Consider the following 20793-nt stretch of genomic DNA (forward strand, 5'->3'; position numbering starts at 1 on the left):
TCCCCGGTCCTCCGAAACAAAAAAGGGATTAACTTGTAACTTACTGAAATTGACCGCTCAGCTGAAAGTCCGCTCCGCACCCCGTTCTATCAAGGCTGCTCCTCGCAAAAGATAAAGTGGAACAGTTTGAGGCAATATCTTGTTACTGTGCTTCGAGCTCACGGTATAGCATTTTTGTAGGTAATTCTTGCATTTCGTAGGGCCCAGTATTCTCCTTAAACCTTGTACATGTTGGAGACTTTTCTCTCTTTGAGATTCACATGTTTTCACAAGGTTCAGTTCTGTGGGAAAGAGATGGAGGCAGGCAGGACTGGAGAGGGTCTGCCCCATCCGGGAGCACATGGTGTTCTGAGTTCAAATCTGTGGCAAGTTCAAAAAACCAACAGCCAACTAGTCATGTGACTAAAACTGGTCTGACCACTTCTGCTGTGTATTGGGGAAGCAAAAGACTGCGTCCCTTTGTTTCAATACTGTTTGTTACTATGCAAATTTCTTTCCCGTCAGGCGCTTGCAATTTTAAGTTTTAATGTTCATGTGGCAAAAATCATGTGTGCCTCAGTCTTGGCAGGTGGGGTGGGGGGGTTTGCCTGACACCAGTCATGTTCTGAAGTTATTGAACTCAAGGATCAGTCCACAAGGCTGTAGAGTGACGAATCGAAAGATCAGGTGCTGTTCCTCGAGCTTGCGTTGATGTTCACTGGAACACTGGAGCAGGCCAAAGACAGAAATGTTGACATGAGAGCAGGGGGAAGTGTTGAAATGGCAAGCAACCAGAACCTCAGGGTCATGCTTTCGGACTGAGTGGAGGTATTCTACAAAGCGGTCAGCTAATCTGCGTTTGGTCTCCCCAATTTAGAGAAGACCGCATTGTGAACAGAAAATACAGTACACTAAATTGAAAGAAGTACAAGTAAATCGCTGCTTCACCTGAAAGGGGTGTTTGGGGCCTTGGATAGTGAGGAGAGAGGAGGTAAAAGGGAAGCTATTACACTTCCTGTGATTGAATGGGAAGGTGCCGTGGGAAGGGGACGAGGTATTGGGGATAATGGAGGAGTGGACCAGAGTGTTGCGGAGGGAACGATCCTTTCGGAATGCTGACAGGGGAGGGGAAGATGCATTTGGTGGTGGCATCACGCTGGAGGTGGTGGAAATGGTGGAGGATAGTCCTTTGGATGTGGAGGCAGGTGGGGTGGAAAGTAAGGACAAGGGGAAACCTGTGGCGTTTCTGGGAGGGATGGGAAGAGGGGAGGGCCGATGTGTGGGAAATGGACCAGACACACTCCTTGAACTCTCTGCTGACGAAGTCTGAAAAAGGGAAGAACAACCACACAACAAGGGTCTCAAATCGAAGACCCTGGGATTAAAAGTCTCATTCTCTACCAACTGAACTAACAAGGCCTGATACAGTACTTCCACTCTGTCTGTTATTGGACGGATGCAGCTGTTGGCTCCACCCCAAGGGCGGGCGTTTGTTCCACCAACCATGAAGCAGCTTCCTATCAATTCCCAAAATTATCATCTCCAACAAGAGAGAATCTAACTATCTCCCCTTGACATTCAATGGCATTATCATTGCTGAATCCCTCACTATCAACATCCTGGGGGTTGCCAATGAACAGAAACTGAATTGGAACAGCCATATAAATACCATAGCTTCAAGAGCAGGTCAGAGGCTGGGAATTCTACTGTGAATCACTCACCTCCTGTCCACCATCTCCAAGACACAAGTCAGGAGTGTGATGAAAGGCTCCTCACTTGCCTGGATGAGTGCAGCTCCAACAACACCAAAGAAGCTCAACACCATCCAGGACAAAGCAGCTCACTTGATCAGCACTCCATCCACCACGACCTCGACCACCTATAAGGACATTGGATGAATGGCAACACCACCATCTGCAAGTTCCCCGCCAAGCTACACACCATCCTGTCTTGGAACTATATCATGATTCCTTCACTGTCACTGGATCAACATCCTGTAACTCACTTCCTAACAGCAGGTATTGCAATGGCTCAAAAAGGCGGCTCACCACCACCTTCCCAATGGCAATTAGGGATGGGCAATAAATGCTGGCTTTGCCAGCAATGCCCACATCCCATGAAAGAATAAAAAAGAGATTTGCCACAATGGCAGCAGGGTGAGGGATTTCAGTTATGTGGAGAGATTGGAGAAGCTGGGGTTGTTCTCCTTGCAGCAGAGAAAGGTCAGAAGAGATTTGACACATTTGTTCAAAATCATTTTACATAAGGCGAAACTGTTTCCAGTGGTAAAAGGGTCAGTAAGCAGAGGACACAGATATCAGGTGATTGGCAGAAGAACCAGAGGTGACATGAAGAACCATTTTTTACACAGCAATGTGTTGTGATAAAGAAAGAAAAGACTTGCATTTATATAGCACCTTTCAAGACCACTGGATATATCAAAGCACTTTGTAAACAATGAAATACTTTTGAAGTGTAATCACTGTTGTAATGTCAGAAATGCAGCAGCTAATACCCACAAACAGCAATGTGATAATGACCAACTGATCTGATTGAGGGGCAAATATTGATCACAACACCAGGGAGAATTGCTCTTCACTTGTTTGAAATTGCAACATGGGATCTTTTACATTCACCCAAACATGCAGACCAGGTCTTGGTTTAACATCACACCTGAAAGGCAGCACCTTCAACACCCTCAGTGCTGCACTGGAGTGTCAGCTGTGAAATCTGAACCCAGAAGCTTGTGATTTCGAGGTGAGTGTGACCAACTGAGCCACAGCTTTTACCTGAGTCTCAATCCTTCTACCAACAATTTCTCTCTATCAGGTCTGTCACGACCCCTCATGATTGTGAACACCTCTATCAAATCTCCTCTCCAAGGAGAACAACCCCAGCTTCTCCAATCTATCCACATAACTGAAATCCTAACCACACGTTGCAGAAAGGAATTTTTCCTCATGTTCCTTCTGGTTTTGTGAGTCACCTTAAATCTGTAACCTTCGTTATGGACCGTTCAGCAGTTAGAAACAGTTCCTCAGTATTTACTCTACCTCAAACCTTCAAGGAAGCTCTGCAAAGTAACTGAAAATCAAGTTGTCAGAAGTGGGATTTAAACACATGCCTCCAGTGAAAGCTGCAACCTGAACAGAAAAGCTGAAACCGCTCAGTCACCTCAACTGTTCAAACCTTTTTCACCTCGTCATCACTTCTGTACTTTGAAAGGTTCACTCAGTTCAGGAACTTGTTCAATGTTACTGGAATGCTCAGTGATTGGGATATTAACTCCCCCGGGTTTTCCTGAGCTTGTTCTCGGTGTTTGGGGATGTTTGTCCTGGGCTGTGGAATCTTGCATCCCTGTAATGGACATTAACCCACTGATTGAATCTGTATTCACTGCTTTCTGCTGGTGCTGGGTAATTGCAGAGTGTGGGGCTGGAATGTTGCTGCTTGTCTCGGCCTCACTCACTCTGGAAAAGAGTGAATAATTGATGCGTCTGTTTCTGTATCTGAAATGTGACTTCGATCTGCTGTTATTAACCGAGGCAGCGCTGCAGGAGGATACGTTAATAATCTCTCACTAATCAACTGCAAACAGTCAGAATGTGTAACTTTGAGCAGCACTTTCTGCACCGTCAGGGCTGGAAAGTTGAGGGAGGGAGGGACATTGTCAGTATCTGAGTGTATACAGCACTGTACAGAGAAAGAGCCAATATACCGGGGCTGAGACACAGTGCATCTTTTCACATTTAATCACAATAATATCCACAGTCAGGACTGAAAAGGATGAAAAACCAAATAGCAAGAGCAAAAATAAGAAAACTAAGCAATTATAGATTAGCTGATAAGCTTTCACTGTGTTACCTGGTAGTCTACAGTTTTATATTCAATGCTTTCTCCACTGTGGCCAGGGAATGGTTTCTTCTCAAGGGCTGAATATTAACAAAACTTCTCAGAATTTAAATCTTTTAAAAGTAATTCCATGGAGCTAATGGCGAAAAGTCAAATAACTGCACCAATTATAGGAGAGCTGGTTGGTGATGACGTGGATGTGTCTGCAGTGTGCAGGACCAGACTGTTTCTATAGATTCACAATGAATGTTCCATCTTTATTTGTAACAGTGAAACTGATAGTGGACAATGGCTATTCTGGTTGCAGCAACCTGGAGATTTAACTCATTAACACCCTGCTTTAGGGTAATTTAGGAAGCACAACATGCAGCTCTGTCAGTTAGTGTGCTTGTTTGTTCACCCACAATTTGTTGGTTTCAGCACATAAAAGGATGAGGCTTTATTAACTTAAACTCTTCTACATCTGCTGTATTACTCTTGCTGTTGATTCTTCAAAGATAAGGTTAATCAAGTCTTTCTTTGTGAAATCCATGCTGACTGTGTTTTATTATATTTTCATTTTCATATGTATTTTCTAGTTTTGGGGATTATTGTCTTTTTTATTGATTTCATTTTTATTTATTGCATTTATTGCCAATCCCTAATTCCCTGGAGAAAGTGGTGGTGAGCTGCCTTCTTGAACCACTGCAGTCGATGTGATGCTGTTCGGAAGGGAGTTCCAGGATTTTGACCCATCAACGGGAAGAGAACAGTGATATATTTCCAATTCAGGATGTTGTATGGCTTAGAGGGGAACTTGCAGGTGGTGGTGTTCCCATGCATCTGCTGCCCTTGTCCTTCTAGGTGATAGAAGTCACGGGTTTGGAAGGTGCTGTCGAAAGAGGCTTGCTGCCTTGCTGCAGTGCATCTTGTGGATGGTACACACTGCTACCACAGTGCATCGGTGATGGAGAGAGTGAATATTGTGAATGAGGTGCCAATCAAGTGGGCTGCTTCGTCCTAGAAGACGTTGAGCTTCTGAAGTGTTGTTGGAGCTGCACCTATCCAGGCAAGTGGAGAGTATTCCATCACACTCCTGACTTGTGCCTTGTCGATAGTGGACGGGCTTTGGGGAGTCAGGAGGTGAGTTACTCGCCGCAGGATTCCTAGTCTCTGACCTGCTCTTGTAGCCATGATATTTATATGGCTACTGCAGTTCATTTTCTGGTCAATGGTAACCCCCAGGATGTTGATAGTGGGAGATTCAGCAAACGTAATGCTGTTGAACGTCAAGGGGAGATGGTTAGGTTCTCTCTTGTTTGAGATGGTCATTGCCTGGCACTTGTGTGACTCGAAAGTGAAATATCCTTATTGTAGGGTATTGTATTGCACTGTGCAGTGACAACACTTGGAAAGTCCTTCATTGGCTGTAAAAGGCTTTACAAGGTCCTGTGAAATGCATGTGTTGCTTTTTCCATTGTTATCAGTGTCATTTTGATCAAAAGATAGGATTCGTGAGCACAAATTTTAAATCAATGTTGATTCAAATAATGTAAAAGCATCTATATTCTTGCACCATACATAATAATCACCATCTTCCTATCCTTACAGAGTACAATGTCTTTGACCGTGAAATTGATTCCACAATCTCAGTCCCTCAGACAATTTCAGCCCAGTTCTGATGAAAGATCACAGATCTGAAATGTTTACTCTGTTTCTCTCTCCACAGATGCTGCCAGACCTGCTGAGTATTTCCAGCATTTTCTGTTTTTATTTCAGATTTCCAGTATCTGCAGTATTTTGCTCCTGTGTTACTTTGAAAGTTAAAACTGACCCACCTGTCGACAATTCACACTGGGGTCTCCCATGAAATGATTCTGTATAATGTTGATGTGATGAATACAGAGTCTGAGCACAGAGCTTCCTGTGGGAAATTGGGGATATGAAAACCAGCAGACTCTGCAGGAATTTCCACTGGGAGCACAAATTCACAAAATCTACCTTTTATATATGGATTCATTTTGATTGTCCTTCTGGAAAATTATTTTGAAACAATTTAAACATCAACCCACAGCTCCATGACTGGGTCAATTATGAGGACATCCTCTGACAGGTCATGTGACAGCTGGAGCCACAAGACATCAGAACCAGATTTGTGACTGGATTAAAACCCGGAATCCTGTCCCAATGGCTTTTCAAATAAAGCTGTTGCTGTTTGAAAACACAGCAGTTAAACTTTCTGCCTGACCATGAGGGGAGCTAGGGAGAAATTTACAAAACTAAATCCTTTTACAAAATTGTTCGAAAACCATTAATATAGAAATCATGTGAGGATTCATCTGCAGGAGAAACAAGCAAAATACAGAAAGTACAAAGGACAGCTGAAAAGGGAAATGAGATCAGCAAGAGAGTGTGTGAGAAAAGAGTAGTGGGTCACATAACTGGGATCACTGAAGTCTTTTACCAACATATGGACTGTCAAAGAAAGGGTGGGTCAATTAGGATATCCTGTGGAGCCAGAGGGCGTGCCTGAGGCACTAATTAAGTACATTGCATCTGTCACAAAACAGGCAGATTGTGCAAATGTCACACAGTAAAGGAGGAGGATGTGGAGAAATTGGAGGGGATGAAAATAGATAAAGAGGAGATAATTACAAGGTTGGCAGCGCTCACAGTCGAAAAGTCACCCGGTCTGGATGGGCTGCATCCTGGGTTGCTGAGGGAAGTAAGGGTGGAAATAGTGGAGACTTGAGCCACAATCTTTCAATCCCCCTTTCTATGGGAATGATGCCAGAGGATTGGAGGATGCAGGTAAGCTTAGGTAGTTCGATCTCAGTTTAACTTGACCATTTTTATAATGTATCTGTTGTAATAACTAATAAGGTCAAGGAAGCCATTTTACAATTAACACATGACCAAAGGAGCCATTTTGTGTTCAGTACTAACGTTTGTATCCTGCATAATTAATGAGTAGCTACCCATCATGAAACAGATGATTGTAAAGGTAATGAACCTTGATTGAGTTATAAATAATGAATCAATAATCATTTTAGAGAGAATGGGTTTTCATTTAAAGTTAGGTCAATCTAATTACTGTGAGTTTCTGTGTCTGTGTGGGAAAGGGCAGTTTCAGCGGAACGTATTCAAACAATGGACCTTTCTAGGACACCTGATAAAACCCATGGTCTGGTACATCGTGACCTTCAAGAGTCTCGATTTAATGAATAGGAAACTTGTTTCAGATCAGATTGGGAGACAGTATGAAACCACTCCATTGTACTCATGTCTGAGATTCTGAGGACAGGTGACTGTTAGTGGAAGACATCATTAAGAACTTATTAAATGTACCTGGCAACAGCTCGGACCAAATATTATTTTACAAGGTGGTGTGATGTCAATCCAGGGGTTAAAAGTAGGGATTTTGTAAGGGTTCAGTGTGCAGGAACACTAGAAGACCTCAGGGGTAAAGGCTCAGATCATCAACCAAGTTCTCCACCTGATGAGGGATCTAGGCTGGACAAAGAGGACCGTGACACTCTGAGACCAAGCTCGACCAGTCCACACACCTGCTCGAGCAGTAAAGTTATATTGTCCAAGTTTGTTCAAGATAATTTTGCTTTCAATTATTAAGTACTATTTTACTCTCAATAAAAGTTCTGGACATATTAATCAAATATCCTGTTGCTTTAATTGGTTAAAGTCATTCCCAAAGAGATTGTCCACAATAGACTTTCCAGAATTAAAAGATACATCTGCAAGGATTGCTAATTTTACAGCCCTGTTTAAAAAGAGAGATAAACCCAGGAACTACAGACCAGTTAGTCCAAAGTCGGTGGTGGGGAAACTTTTAGAGACAATTATCCAGGAGGAAATTAACTGTCACTTGGTAGAACATGGGCTAATAAATGACAGCCAGTACAGATTGGTTAACAGAAGATTGTGTATGAATTAATTAATTAATTAATTTCTTTGATGAAGTTTCAGAGAGAGTTGACCAGGGTGGTGAGGTTGATGGTGTGTGTCTGGACTTCAAAATTGTGTTTGAAAAAGTACCATAAAATAGACTTGTGAACAAAATTCGAGCAGATGGGATTAAAGGGGGTAGTGGCAGCGGGGATACAAAATTGGGTGAGGGACAGAAAGCATAAAGTAGGGTGAATGCTTGTTTTTGGGAATGGAGGGACTAATCCAGGAATGTCACTGTTGTTGCAGTATGTGCAGTGTCTGACCCTGAGCTGTCCGAGGGAGGGGGCTGTTTGTGATGTTCCTGTGGGGTGCATTATCATCAGGGTCACCCTCTGAGCTGTCACAGGGATGGGGCAGTGTGTGATATCCTTGTGCATGTCATGCAAGCCCACTGGCATGTGGTTCCATCCTGATGCCAAGAAACAGAGCCCCAGATATGGGCAAAAAGTCTCACTTCCCTGTGGGTGTCTTGAGAGAGAAGAAGGCTGAGGGAGTAAACCTGGACAGTAAATCCGGAGTGGAGTCCCGTAGGCAGTTACCTGTTACTTATCAGGTAGTTTTCCAGCAACTCCGACAGCAGAGCAATACCAAACAGTACTGTTTTTTTCCTTTCCTTTGGACAATACTAGCAATGCTGAGAGGGGGTCCTGATGCTCAGTGTCTCCATACTATTTGCCCAGGCCTGTGCCCTGGAGAGGACACTCCAGCTTTGTGGTTAAACATTAGCACAACACGGGAAGAAACAGTTGCTGATTGTAAGCTCTCACTCAATTGGTGTAGAGTATGAGCACCAGGGGTTACTTCTGACAGTGAGAGAGATCATCATGTCTCATTGGATAACTACCATCCACTCAGTAACTGCTGTCCTGCCATGACCTACTTGCTTCAATGGATGCTTGGAGCTTAGAGAGTCATCTCTCAACAGGCAGTTCGATAATCTATGCACCAGGCAAGACATACTTAACAAAGAAGACACCAGTCCTTCGCATCGCAAGCTGGAATGTGAGGACCATGAGTCCTGGCCTTACTGACAACCTTCTGCAGGTTGATGACACACACAAGACAGCTGTGATCGACAAAGAACTCACAAGGCTCAATGTGGACATTGCTGTTCAGCAAGAAACTAGACTCGTTCAAAGTGGATCCCTCAAAGAGAAACACTACACCTTCTTCTGGCAGGGGAAAGCCCAAGAGGCAACTCGTGGGTTTCACAGTAAAAAAACACGCCACTTGCAATGAGTGAACCACCCACAGTAGGCTCAGAGAGACTTCATACTCTTCACTTGTCAACAAGCGCGGGCCCAGTTAATCTCATGTGCATCTATGTCCCGACACTCACCTCCACCCCAGATGTCAAGAATCAATTCTATGAGACACTTGACGCTGCCATCAATGGAATTCTCAGCACTGAGGGATTGTATCTTCTAGGAGATTTCAACGCAAGTGTGGGTACTGACTACAGCTTGGCCAACTAACATAGGGCACCAGGGGATTGGCAAGATGATCAAAAATGGACAGAGGTTGCTGGATCTATGCTGTCACCATGGACTCTGTGTGACAAACAGCTACTTCCAGTTCAAGCTGTGCCACAAGGTGTCCTGGAGCCATCCAAGATCACGCCACTGGCACCAGCTAGAACTTAACATCACCAGACGTACCACCCTCAGCAGTGTCCTCATCACTCACAGCTATCACAGCGCTGACTGTGACACTGACCACTCCCGAGTGCGTAGCAAGGTCAGGCTTCCGCCAAGGAAGCTTCACCCATCCAAGAAGAAAGGTCCTTCACGGATCAACACTTGCCGAACCACTGATCCAGAAAGGACCCAGGAGTTCCTCAACATCCTCGATCAGGCTCTTTCAGAAAACACCCAAGGCCTCAGTGCGGTGTCAAAGTGGAATCATCTGCACGCCACCATCTATAACTCTGCACGGGAAAAGAGATGGGAGGAATGCTGACTGGTTTGAGGCTTATTGGACTGAAATGGAGTCAGTTACTGTAACTAAGAAGAGAGCCCTCATGAACTACAAACCAGTCCCCAGCAAACAAACTCTCGATGCTCTCAGAGCTGCCAGAAACAAGTCTCTGCAGACTACTCGGCACTGCACCAATCAATACTGGTTAAGGCTCTGCAACAGCATACAATCTGCCGCTGAATCTGGGGGATGCTAGAGGGACATATGAAGGAATTCAACACACCAAGGTTCCTTAGACAGCACCTTCCATACCCGCAACCTCTACCAACTAGAAGGACAAGGGCAGCAAATTCATGGGAACATCACCACCTGCAAGTTCCCCTCCAAGCCACACACTATCGTGACTTGGAGCTCTCTCGCCTTTCCTTCACTGTCGCTGGGTGAAAATCCTGGAACTCCCTTCCTAACAGCACTGTGGGTGTACCAACCTCACATGGACTGCAGCGGTTCAAGAAGGCAGCTCACCACCACCTTCTCATGGGAAATGAGGGATGGGCACTAAATGCTGGCTTAGCATCACATGAATGAATAAAAAAAAAATTATGAAAGCAACGGGCCCAGCAGTAACTAAATCAGCACCTTTGAAGACAAAGCCAGGGACAATCATCACTGAACCTGACAAGCAGATGGAAAGGTAAGTGGAGCATTACCTTGAACTCTACATAACGGAGAACATTGTCATTGAAGTAGCTCTCAGCGCCATTCCAGACTTCCCTGTCATGGAGGAGTTCGACAGTGAGTCCTCTATAATAGAGCACAACAACGCCATTGACCGTCTTGCCAGTGGTAAAGCCCTGCGAAATGATGGTATTCCACCTGGAATCATCAAAAGTGGAAAAGCGGCTCTGCTGCAGCATCTCCATGAACTTCTGTGTCTCTGTTGGAAGGAGAGATCTGCGCCTCTCAACATGCGTGATGCAAACATTGTCACCTTGTACAAAAATAAGGGGGAATCGCAGTGACTGCAGCAATTACCGAGGCATCTCCTTGCTAAGTATTGTGGGGAAGGTCTTTTCTCACATTGCTCTGACCAGATTGCAGACCCTGGCATCACACATCTATCCTGAGTCTCAGTGCAGCTTCAGAGCTGGTAGATCGACAGTCGACATGATTGTCTCACTTCGGCAGTTACAAGAGAAGTACTGTGAACAGTACAGACCACTCTACATTGTCTTTATAGACATCACCAAGGCCTTCAATCTTGTCAGCAGAGACGGACTCTTCAAACTGCGATGGAACATAGGCTGCCCTCCTGAACTCTTGGGCGTCATCTCTTCTTTCCACGAGAACATGCACAGTACCATCAGTTACAATGGAGCAACATCAGATGCTTTCAAGATCAGCAGTGGGGTAAAGCAGGGCTGTGTCCTGGTGACAACTCTCTTAGAAACAGAGGAACATAGGAGGAGGCCATTTAGCCCATCGAGCCTGTACTGCCATTCAATTAGATCATGGATGATCCTCTGCCTCAACACCACTTTCCCGTGCTATCCCCATATCCCTTGATGTCATGAGTATCAAGGTTTCTATCAATTTCTGTCTTGAACATGCTCAATGATTGAACTTCCACATACCCCTGGGGTAGAGAATTCCAAAGATTCACCACCCTCTGAATGAAGAAACTCCACCCTATCTCAGTTTTAAATGGCCTTTTAAATGAAACTTTAAGGAATACAAGCCCAGTTTCCTCATCCCAGGGATTAGTCTGGTGACCGTCCATTGCACTCCCTCCATGGCATGTATATCCTTCTTTAGATAAGGAAACCAAAACTGTACACAATACTCCAGCGCAGTCTCACCAAGGCTCTATACAATTGCAGCAAGACATCTTTACTCCTGTACTCAAGACCCTTTGTGTGAAGGCCAACATACCATTTGCCTTCCTAATTGATTGCTGCACCTGCATGCGAGCTTTTAGTGTCTCATGAACAAGGACACCCAGGTCCCTTTGAACATCAACACTTCCCAAACTCTCACCATTTAAGAAATACTCTGTCTTTCTGTTTATTCTGCCAAAGTGGATAACTTCACACTTATTCATATAATGTTCCATCTGTCATTTCATTCAGTTATCCTCTCCAAGTCCCCTGGAAGCCTCCTTGTAAACTCCTCACAGCTCACATCCTTTACAATTAGCATACTCTTCTCCATGCTGCAATTGTACACTTTCAGTGACTCAGATGGGGGTGTCCACCTGCATACCAGAGCTGATGACAAGCTGTTCATCTTGGCAAGACTGCGCGCCAAGACTAAAATGAGTCAGTTCCTAGTCTGTGAGATGCTGTTTGCTGATGACGCTGTGCTGACATCCCATAATGAAATTCACTTGCAGCAGTTTGTATATCGGTTCTCCCTGGCCTGCAAGGAGTTTGGACTGATGATCAGCATCAAGAAGATGAAAGTTATGGGCCAGGACGTCGAGACTCCATCTTCCATCAAAATCGACAACCTCACTTTGGAGGATCAACAATCACCAGCAATCTGTCCCTTGATGCTGAAATCAGCACCAGGATTGTCAATGCTGCAGCTGTCATGTCAAAGTTGAGAAGACCAATGTGAACCAACAGCAAACTGACCAAAAATACGAAGCTCTGCGTGTACCAGGCTTGTGTTCTCAGCACCCTCCTTTATAGTTGAGAAGCATCAACAACTTATACAAGTCAAGAAAAGCAGCTGAACAGCTTCCACCTCCACTGTCTCAGATGGATATTGGGCATCTCCTGGCAGGACAGAGTGCCGAATGCAGAAGTACACCAGCGTGCAGGGATCCGCAGCATGTTTGTCCTCTTGAGTCAGCGGTGCCTCTGTTGACTGGGTCATGTGTGCTGAATGGATGACGGTCGCTTTGCCAAAGACATGCTCTATGGTGAGCTTGCTATCAGCATGAGACCAACAGGTCACCCACGTCTATGATACAAGGACATCTGCAAACGAGATCTCCAGCAGACTGGGAGTGCAGTCGATGCATGGGAAGTCCTTCCTGCTGACTGGAATTCCTGGAGAAAAGCATTCAGGAAGACGATGGGAAATGCAGAGGACAAAAGAAATGACCAGTTGGGGGGAAAGAGAGCTCAGAGGAAGGAAAAATTATCAGTCGACCTCGGGCCAATGATATTCATCTGTACCAGCTGTGGAAGGGATTGTCACTCACGAGTCATCCTCTACAGCCACAACAAACGATGTTTAATACAGAAGTGACCTACACGGCAGGCGTAGCCCATCGCCGTCCGAGACGGACAGTTGCCTATTACTATTACAGCGACAGCTACAACTACAAGAGCGGGTCAGAGGCTGGGAACTCTGCGGCGACTAACTCACCTCTTGACTCACCAAAGCCTGCCCACCATCTACAAGGCACAAGTCAGGAATGTGATGGAATACTCATGCCTGGATGAGTGCAGCTCCAACAACACTCAAGAGATTGACACCATCAGGTCAAAGCAGCCCACTTGATTGGCACCCCAGCCACCACCTTAAACATTCATTCCCTCTAGCACCAGTGCAGAGGCAGCAGTGTGTAACATTTACAATATGTACTGCAGCAACTTGCCAAGCCTCCTTCAACAGCACCTTCCAACCCACAAACTCAACCACCTAGAAGGACAAAGGTAGCAGACGCATGGGAACAACACCACCTTCAAGTTCCCCTCCAAGTCACACACCCTCCTGACTTGGCACTATACCGCCATTCCTTTACTGTTGCAGGGTCAAAAACCAGGAACACCCTCCCAAAAAGCACTGTGGAGGTGCCAGAGGACTGAACAGTGGCAAATGTGACTTCCTATTTCAACAAAGGGAGCAAGGGGTAACTACAGGCCAGTGTGATTAACAGCAGTGGTGAGTAAGGTTTTAGAAACAATATTAGGGAAAAAATCAACAGTCACTTGGAGAGATCTGAGTTAATTGAGGAGAGTGAGCATGGATTTATAAATGGGAGTTCATGCTTGACTAACTGCATTTTTTGATGAACTAACAGGAAGATGATGCAGCGAATGTTGTTGATATGGATTTTAAGAAAGGATGGATGGATGGATTAAGAATGAATGATAAGGTAGCACATAAAAGGGTGGTTAACAAAATTGAGGTTCATGGAATAGGAGAGTCACTTCCAATTGGATAGAAAATTGCTTTAAGGACAGAAAATAGCGAATCATAGTAAATGGTTCTTTGTCAGACTGGAGGATAGTCGACAGTGGGTGTTCTCCAGTGGTCACTGCGAGAACCACTGCTTTTTCTGCTATATGTAAATGACTCGGATCTTGGAATATCGAGTAGAATCTCAAAATATACCGATAACACCAAACCTGGAGGAGTGGTAAACAGTGAGGATGATATGACCTGCCTGCAACAGGACAGTGATAGGCTAGCAGAATGGGCAGACAGGTGGCAGATAGAATTTAATAGTGACTCGTGTGAGGTGATGCACTTTATCAGAAGGAATTGGGAGAGACAATATATACTTAATAGCAAAGTTCTAAACAGAACTAAAAATAATGCACCTTGTCAGTGGCTTGTTGGTCCAGGGGTATGATTCCCACTTTGGGTGTCTGATTGGTTAATATGCGAGAGGTTCACAGACTAGCCCTTCTTCATTTGTGTTTTTAGTTGAAGGTCATCAATTGGTTGCAGCCTCACAGAAAGCGAAATTGACGTTCATACAGATCCTGTTTGAGGACCAGAGAACTGGATTCAAAGAGCCTGTTGACAAAATTGAAATGAACAAAATGTACAGGTCGCCAAGTGGGTGTCTGAAGGTGGAGCAGTAACTGAGAGCTGGATCCAAAAACAACATGACTAGTAGCTAGTATGGAATGGAATTCTTCTGTGTTTCTGTTGTTCGGTTTCGATTAGGGTGGCACAGTGGCGCAGTGGTTAGACCCACAACCTCCCAGTTTCAGGGCCCTGGGCTCAATTCTGAGTACTGCCTGTGAGAGTTTGCAAGTTCTTCCTGTGTCTGTGTGGGTTTTTGCTGGGTGCTCTGGTTTCCTCCCCCCTCCAAAGACTTGCAGGTGATAGGTAAATTGCCCGTAGTGTAGGTTGGTGGTAGGGAATATGGGATTCCTGTCGGGTTAGTATAAATGGGTGGTTGTTGGTCGCCACAGACTTGGTGGGCCGAAGGGCCTGTTTCAGTGCTGTATCTCTAATAATAATATCTCATCGATTTTCTTGTTTTTCTCTTTTTTGATGCGTTTGAATAATTGTGGATCCTTCTTCAGGGTGTTTCCATTCACCAGGAAGCTCTGACCTCTGATGATGTTGATCATAATAAGCTTCTGATAGTTTTGGAACTGAGCAAATTTCCTTTGCTTGAGTCTGCAAGATGTAACTCAGTCTGACATGTGGATCCAAGGGAGGATTTGAAAGCCACCCCTGCATTGGAGCATACAGTTGTATCCATCCAATAAGAGAGTGAGTAGAAGTGACAGTTCAGTCAGTCGAATATGAGACTTTTAATCTCAGGGTTGTGAGTTTGAGTGCCATTCTGTTTTTCCCTTTTTTGGGGCTTCATTAGCAGAGAGTACAAGGAGTGTTTGAAATGAAATTCAACAACAGTATGAGAAAGTCTCACTTTGATTCAGGACTCTTCTCTCTGCAGCATCTCGCTGCAAAAGATAGAACTTTATCTCATTTCTTTCTCAGCTCGGGGTCAATGCGGCTCGGTGGGACTTCTGGCTGTCTCCCGCTTCACAATCCAGCAGTACTGAGAAAGCAATGGGGAATATTACTCACATGTTGTGTTCTGTAACCTTTCGGAAAAATTGAATGTATGTATTTTCTTCCAAAACAAGGACACAAAGACATTAACCAAGTGGGGCTGAAATAGCTCAGTTGGGGGAGTGTTAGATTGAAGATCTAAAGCCAATTTCAATTCTTTATGCGTCCCATGCTTTTGTACTGATTTTTCAGTTGCACAATTTACTTTGAAATTATTTACCAAGCACCAGTGGATTGGATTTGAGAAACAACACAGAGTCATTTACAGCACAGAAGGTGGTCGTTTGGCCTATCATGTCCATGCTGGCTCTTCCCGGAGCAATCTAGTCAGTTCCACTCACCAGCTCGATCCCTTTCCTCCTGCAAGTTTCTTTCCTTCAAGTATCCATCCAATTTCCTTTTCAAATCATTGATTGTCTCTGCTTCCACCACACTCGTGGGTCAGGTCATTACCACCCACAACATAAAAAAGTTCCACCTCATCAAGGATGGGAAATATTTATTTCTTCTATATTTAGCTTATTGTTTATTTCTATGAGAAGAGAATGGCAGTCAACATGAAAGGGAACCCAAAGATCTTTGAGCAGTAGATAAGTAATCAGTGGGTAGTAAGAGGTGGAGTGGGCCTTATTAAAGACAAAGAGGATAGTACATGCTGAGAGGTGCTGGGCAATGTTAATATATTTAATGAGTACTTTGTATCAGTGATCACTAAGGAATTGGAATCTGACAAAATATCAGTAGAAGCGGAGAGAGTGGAGGCAATGGATCGGGTACAAATTGAGAGAGGGAGCTACTAAAAAGGCTGGCTGTGCTTCGGGTAGATAAACCACCTGGTACGGATGGCTTACATCCCAGGTTGCAAAAGGAAATGCGTATGCAGATAACAGAAGGGCTTGTTATAATCTTCCAATCTTCCCTGGATACGGGGGAGGTGCCAGAGGATTGAACAGAGGCAAATGTGACACCCTTATTCAAGAAAGGCTGTAAGGACAGTCTGGGTAACTACAGGCCAGTTAGATTAACAGCAGTGGTGGGTAAGGTTTTAGAAAGAATAATCAGGGTAAAAAATCAACAGTCACTGGAGAGGTTTGAGTTAATTAAGGAGAGTGAGCAGGGATTTATAAATGGAAGTTCATGCTTGACTAACCTAACAGCATTTTTTGATGAACTAACAGAGAAGGTCGATGAAGGGAATGCAGTGGATGTTGTTTATATGGATTTTATGAAAGTATTTGATAAGGTATCACATAAAAGGGTGGTTAACAAAATTGATGTTCATGGAATAGGAGGATCAGTGTCCAATTTGATAGAAAAGTGGCTTAAGGACAGAAAACAGTGAGTCATATTAAATGGTTCTTTGTCAGACTGGAGGATAGTCGACAGTGGTGCTCCCCAGGGGTAAGTGCTAGAACCACTGCTTTTTTTGCTACAGATAAATGACTTGGATCTTGAAATACAGAGTAGAATCTCAAAATATGCCGATAACACCAAACCTGGATGAGTGGCAAACAGTGAGGATGATATGAATTGTTTGCAACAGGACAGTGATAGGCGAGCAGAATGGGCAGACAGGTGGCAGATGGAATTTAATAGTGACTGATGTGAGATGAAGTATTTTAGCAGAAGGAATAGGGAGAGACTCAATGCTACAGTTGTGAAGAATGTGCAGGAGTAGAGGGACTTGGGTGCATGCCCATCAATCTTTGAAGTTGGCAAGACATATTGCGAGAGTGGTTAGCAAAGTATATGGGATCTTGGGCTTTATAAATAGAGGTATTGAGTACAAAAGCAGGGCAATTATGCTGAACCATTATAAAGCTCTGGTTTGGCCCCAATTGGATGTTGCGTCCAGTTCTGCTCACCACACTTTAGAAAGAATGTGCGGATCCTTGAGAGGATGCAGAGGAGATTTACCAGAATGGTTCCAGGGATGGAGGATTATAGTTTCAAGGTTAGGCTGGAAATGCTAGGGTTGTTCTGCCTGTATCAAAGGAGATTGAGGGGAGAATTGATAGAGGTGCAAAAGGCGATGACAGTTTTAGATAAGTTGGCAAGGAAAAATTGTTCCCATTAACTATTGGTACAAGGACTAGGGACACAGATTGAATGTTTTGGGCAAGAGATGCAGGGGGAATGTGCGGAAGAACCTTTTTTACACAGTGATTGGTAATGATCTGCAAATCGCTGCCCACGAGGGTGGTGGAAGTGGAAACAATCGATGATTCCAAAAGGAATTTGGATGGGCACTTGAAGGAAATAAATTTACAGGGCTACGGGGATCGAGCATTCGAGTGGGACTGACCGGATCGCTCCCTGGAGAGTCGCCATGGATTCGATGGGGCGAATGGCCTCCTTTTTTACCACAAATGACTCAGTGTCTCGATGACTCCAGGTCACTCGCAGAGTCAAGAAAACAGAGTGATGGATTTAACACAACATTATAAGTTATGTTTGTTTTGACAAAATGCAATAATAACTCGTCTCCACTCCTAGTATTTCTAAATCCCACACATTCACTATAATGTGAACAATTATTTCCTGTTGTGTCTCACTCAGATTTGTAAACTTCACTGTATTGGAGTGAGGTGACATCTACTGGCAGGACACAAGAACTGCAGTCAAGCGGCAGAAACTCCATAGTCTGTCAGGGTTAAAGAAACATTGCAATGTGAGGAAATAGTGAAGGGGTTTGATTGGGTAGATGGAGACATGATTCCACTTGTGGTGGTGTCTGAAGCAAGGGCCGGAAATATGAAATTGTCATTCATAAAAGAAATGAGGAATTCATGAAAAATGTAATTACGCAGTGAATGGTTAGAATGTGGATAGAATAGAAAGTGAGATTGGATGGACAGAAGCAGTCTGAAAGGATGGCTGAGACAAAAGGTGAACACCCTGAAACGTTAACTGTGTTTCTCTCTCCACAGATGCTGCCAGAGCTGTTGAACATTTCCAACACTTTCTGTTATGATTTCAGCATTTACAGGATGTTGCTTTGATCTGAAAAAAAAAATGGATGAACAGCTTTTCCACAGGAGCTAAAAATACATGCATTGTCAGTGGCTCGTTGGTCTAGAGGTATGATTCTCGCTTTGGGTGTACAATTGGTTAATATGCGAGAGGTCCCGGGTTCAACTCCCGCACGAGCCCATTGTCTTTTGTGTTTTTAGTTGAAGGTCATCGATCGGTTGCAGCCTGACAGCAGGCGGAATTGACTTTCATGCGGAGCCTGTTTGAGGACCAGAGAACTGGATTCAAAGAGCCTGTCGACAAAATTGAAATGAACAAAATGTACAGATCACCAAGGGGGTGTATGAAGGTGGAGTAGTAACTGAGAGCTGGATACAGGAACAACACGACTAGTATCTGGTTTGGAATGGAATTCTTCTGTGTTTCTGTTGTTTGTTTTGGATTAACTCATGGATTTATTGGTTTTTCACTTTTTTGATGCGTTTGAAGAATTGTGGATCCTTCTTCAGGGTGTTTTCTTTCACCAGGTAGTTCTGACCTCTGATGATGTTGATCGTAATCAGCTTCAACTCACTGATAGTTTTGGAAGTGAGCAGATTTCCTTTGCTTAAGTCTACAACATGTAACTCAGACTGACATGTGGATCCATGGGATGATTTGAAAGCTGCCCCTGCAGTGGAGCATACAGTTGCATCCATTCAATAAGAGACTGAGTAGAAGTGATAGTTCAGTCAGTCGAACATGAGACTTTTAATCTCAGGGTTGTGAGTTTGAGTGCCATTCTGTTTTTCCCTTTTTTTGGGGCTTCATTAGCAGAGAGTACAAGGAGTGTGTGACATGAAATTCAACAACAGTATGAGAAAGTCTCACTTTGATTCGGGACTCCTCTCTCTGTAGCATCTCGCTGTGAAAGATTGAACTTTATCTCATTTCTTTCTCAGCTCGGGGTCAGTGCGGCTCAGTGGGACTTCTGGCTGTCTCCCGCTTCACAATCCATCAGTGCTGAGAAAGCAATGGGGAATATTACTCATATGTTGTGTTCTGCAACCTTTCAGAAACAATTTAATGTATGTATTTTCTTCCAAAACATTCATTCTCATTACAGAGAAAAATAGAGTATATGATTGACTGTCTCAGTAAGTGGGAAATGTTTAAAATATGTTGTGACCAGTGGAGAAATGGGATGAGAATATAGTGCCCTCTTCTGATTTCAACTGTAAAAGCATTTGTTATTTGGTTCTGGAGCTTAGTTGGCGAAAACACCTGCCTATTAAATAGGAAATCCTGGGTTCAACTCCCAGCAGAGCTCCACTCTAGTTATGCCTCTCATCATCTTGTATCCCTCTATCAAGTCACCTCTCATCCTTCTTCGTTCCAATGAGAAAAGCCCTGGAACCCTTAACCTTTCTTCGTAAAACATACCCTCCAGTCCAGGCAGCATCCTGGTAAATCTCCTCTGCACCCTCTCTAAAGCTTCCACATCCTTCCTATAATGAGGCGACCAGAACTGAACACAATATTCCAAGTGTGGTCTAACCAGGGCTTTATAGAGCTGCAGCATAACCTCGCGGCTCTTAAACTCAATCCCCCTGTTAATGAAAGCCAACACACCATATGCCTTCTTAACAACCCTATCAACTTGGGTGGCAACTTTGGGCAATCTATGGACATGGACTCCAAGATCCCTCTGTTCCTCCACACTACCAAGCATCCTGTCTTTAAGCCTGTATTCTGCATTCAAATTCGACCTTCCAAAATGAATCACTTCACACTTTTCCAGGTTGGACTCCATCTGTCCCTTTAATTCCTGTTTCCTAATCCATTGATGTTTCACAATGTACTGAACTGTCCCAATCCATTGATATAACTCAGTCTATAGAATTTCCCAATCCACTGATATTTTCCAGTCCATTGACTTTCCCAATCCATTAATGGTTCCTGACCATTGACATTCCCAATCCATTTATATTGCCTGTGATTTCAAAGCAACTGTGGAATACAAATGGTATTAGTATTATCAGATACATCGAGACGAGGTGCAATAGCCAAGTGGACAGATGTCAGGTTTATCAAGAAAAAAGCACTGGCTCGATATTTGTCCAGTCGATCACTGGATCTGAACTCTCAACCTACTGTATTTCTGTGGGTTTGCTGACTTGTAGATGTGAAGAACCATTGGATGTTTCTCAATCCTCTGACTTTTCTCATTCTTGTGCCATATTTGTTCCTTTGGGTTCACCAGTGAAGAAAATTATTCCCTATTACATTTGGTGAAGACTTTAATAACCTCACATCCTTGTGTCTCACCATCTCAGGTCAAACTCCCTACAGAAACTTTAAACATTTAACTAT

This window comes from Heterodontus francisci, unplaced genomic scaffold (assembly GCF_036365525.1).
Source record: "Heterodontus francisci isolate sHetFra1 unplaced genomic scaffold, sHetFra1.hap1 HAP1_SCAFFOLD_43, whole genome shotgun sequence".
Lineage (NCBI taxonomy): Eukaryota > Metazoa > Chordata > Chondrichthyes > Heterodontiformes > Heterodontidae > Heterodontus > Heterodontus francisci.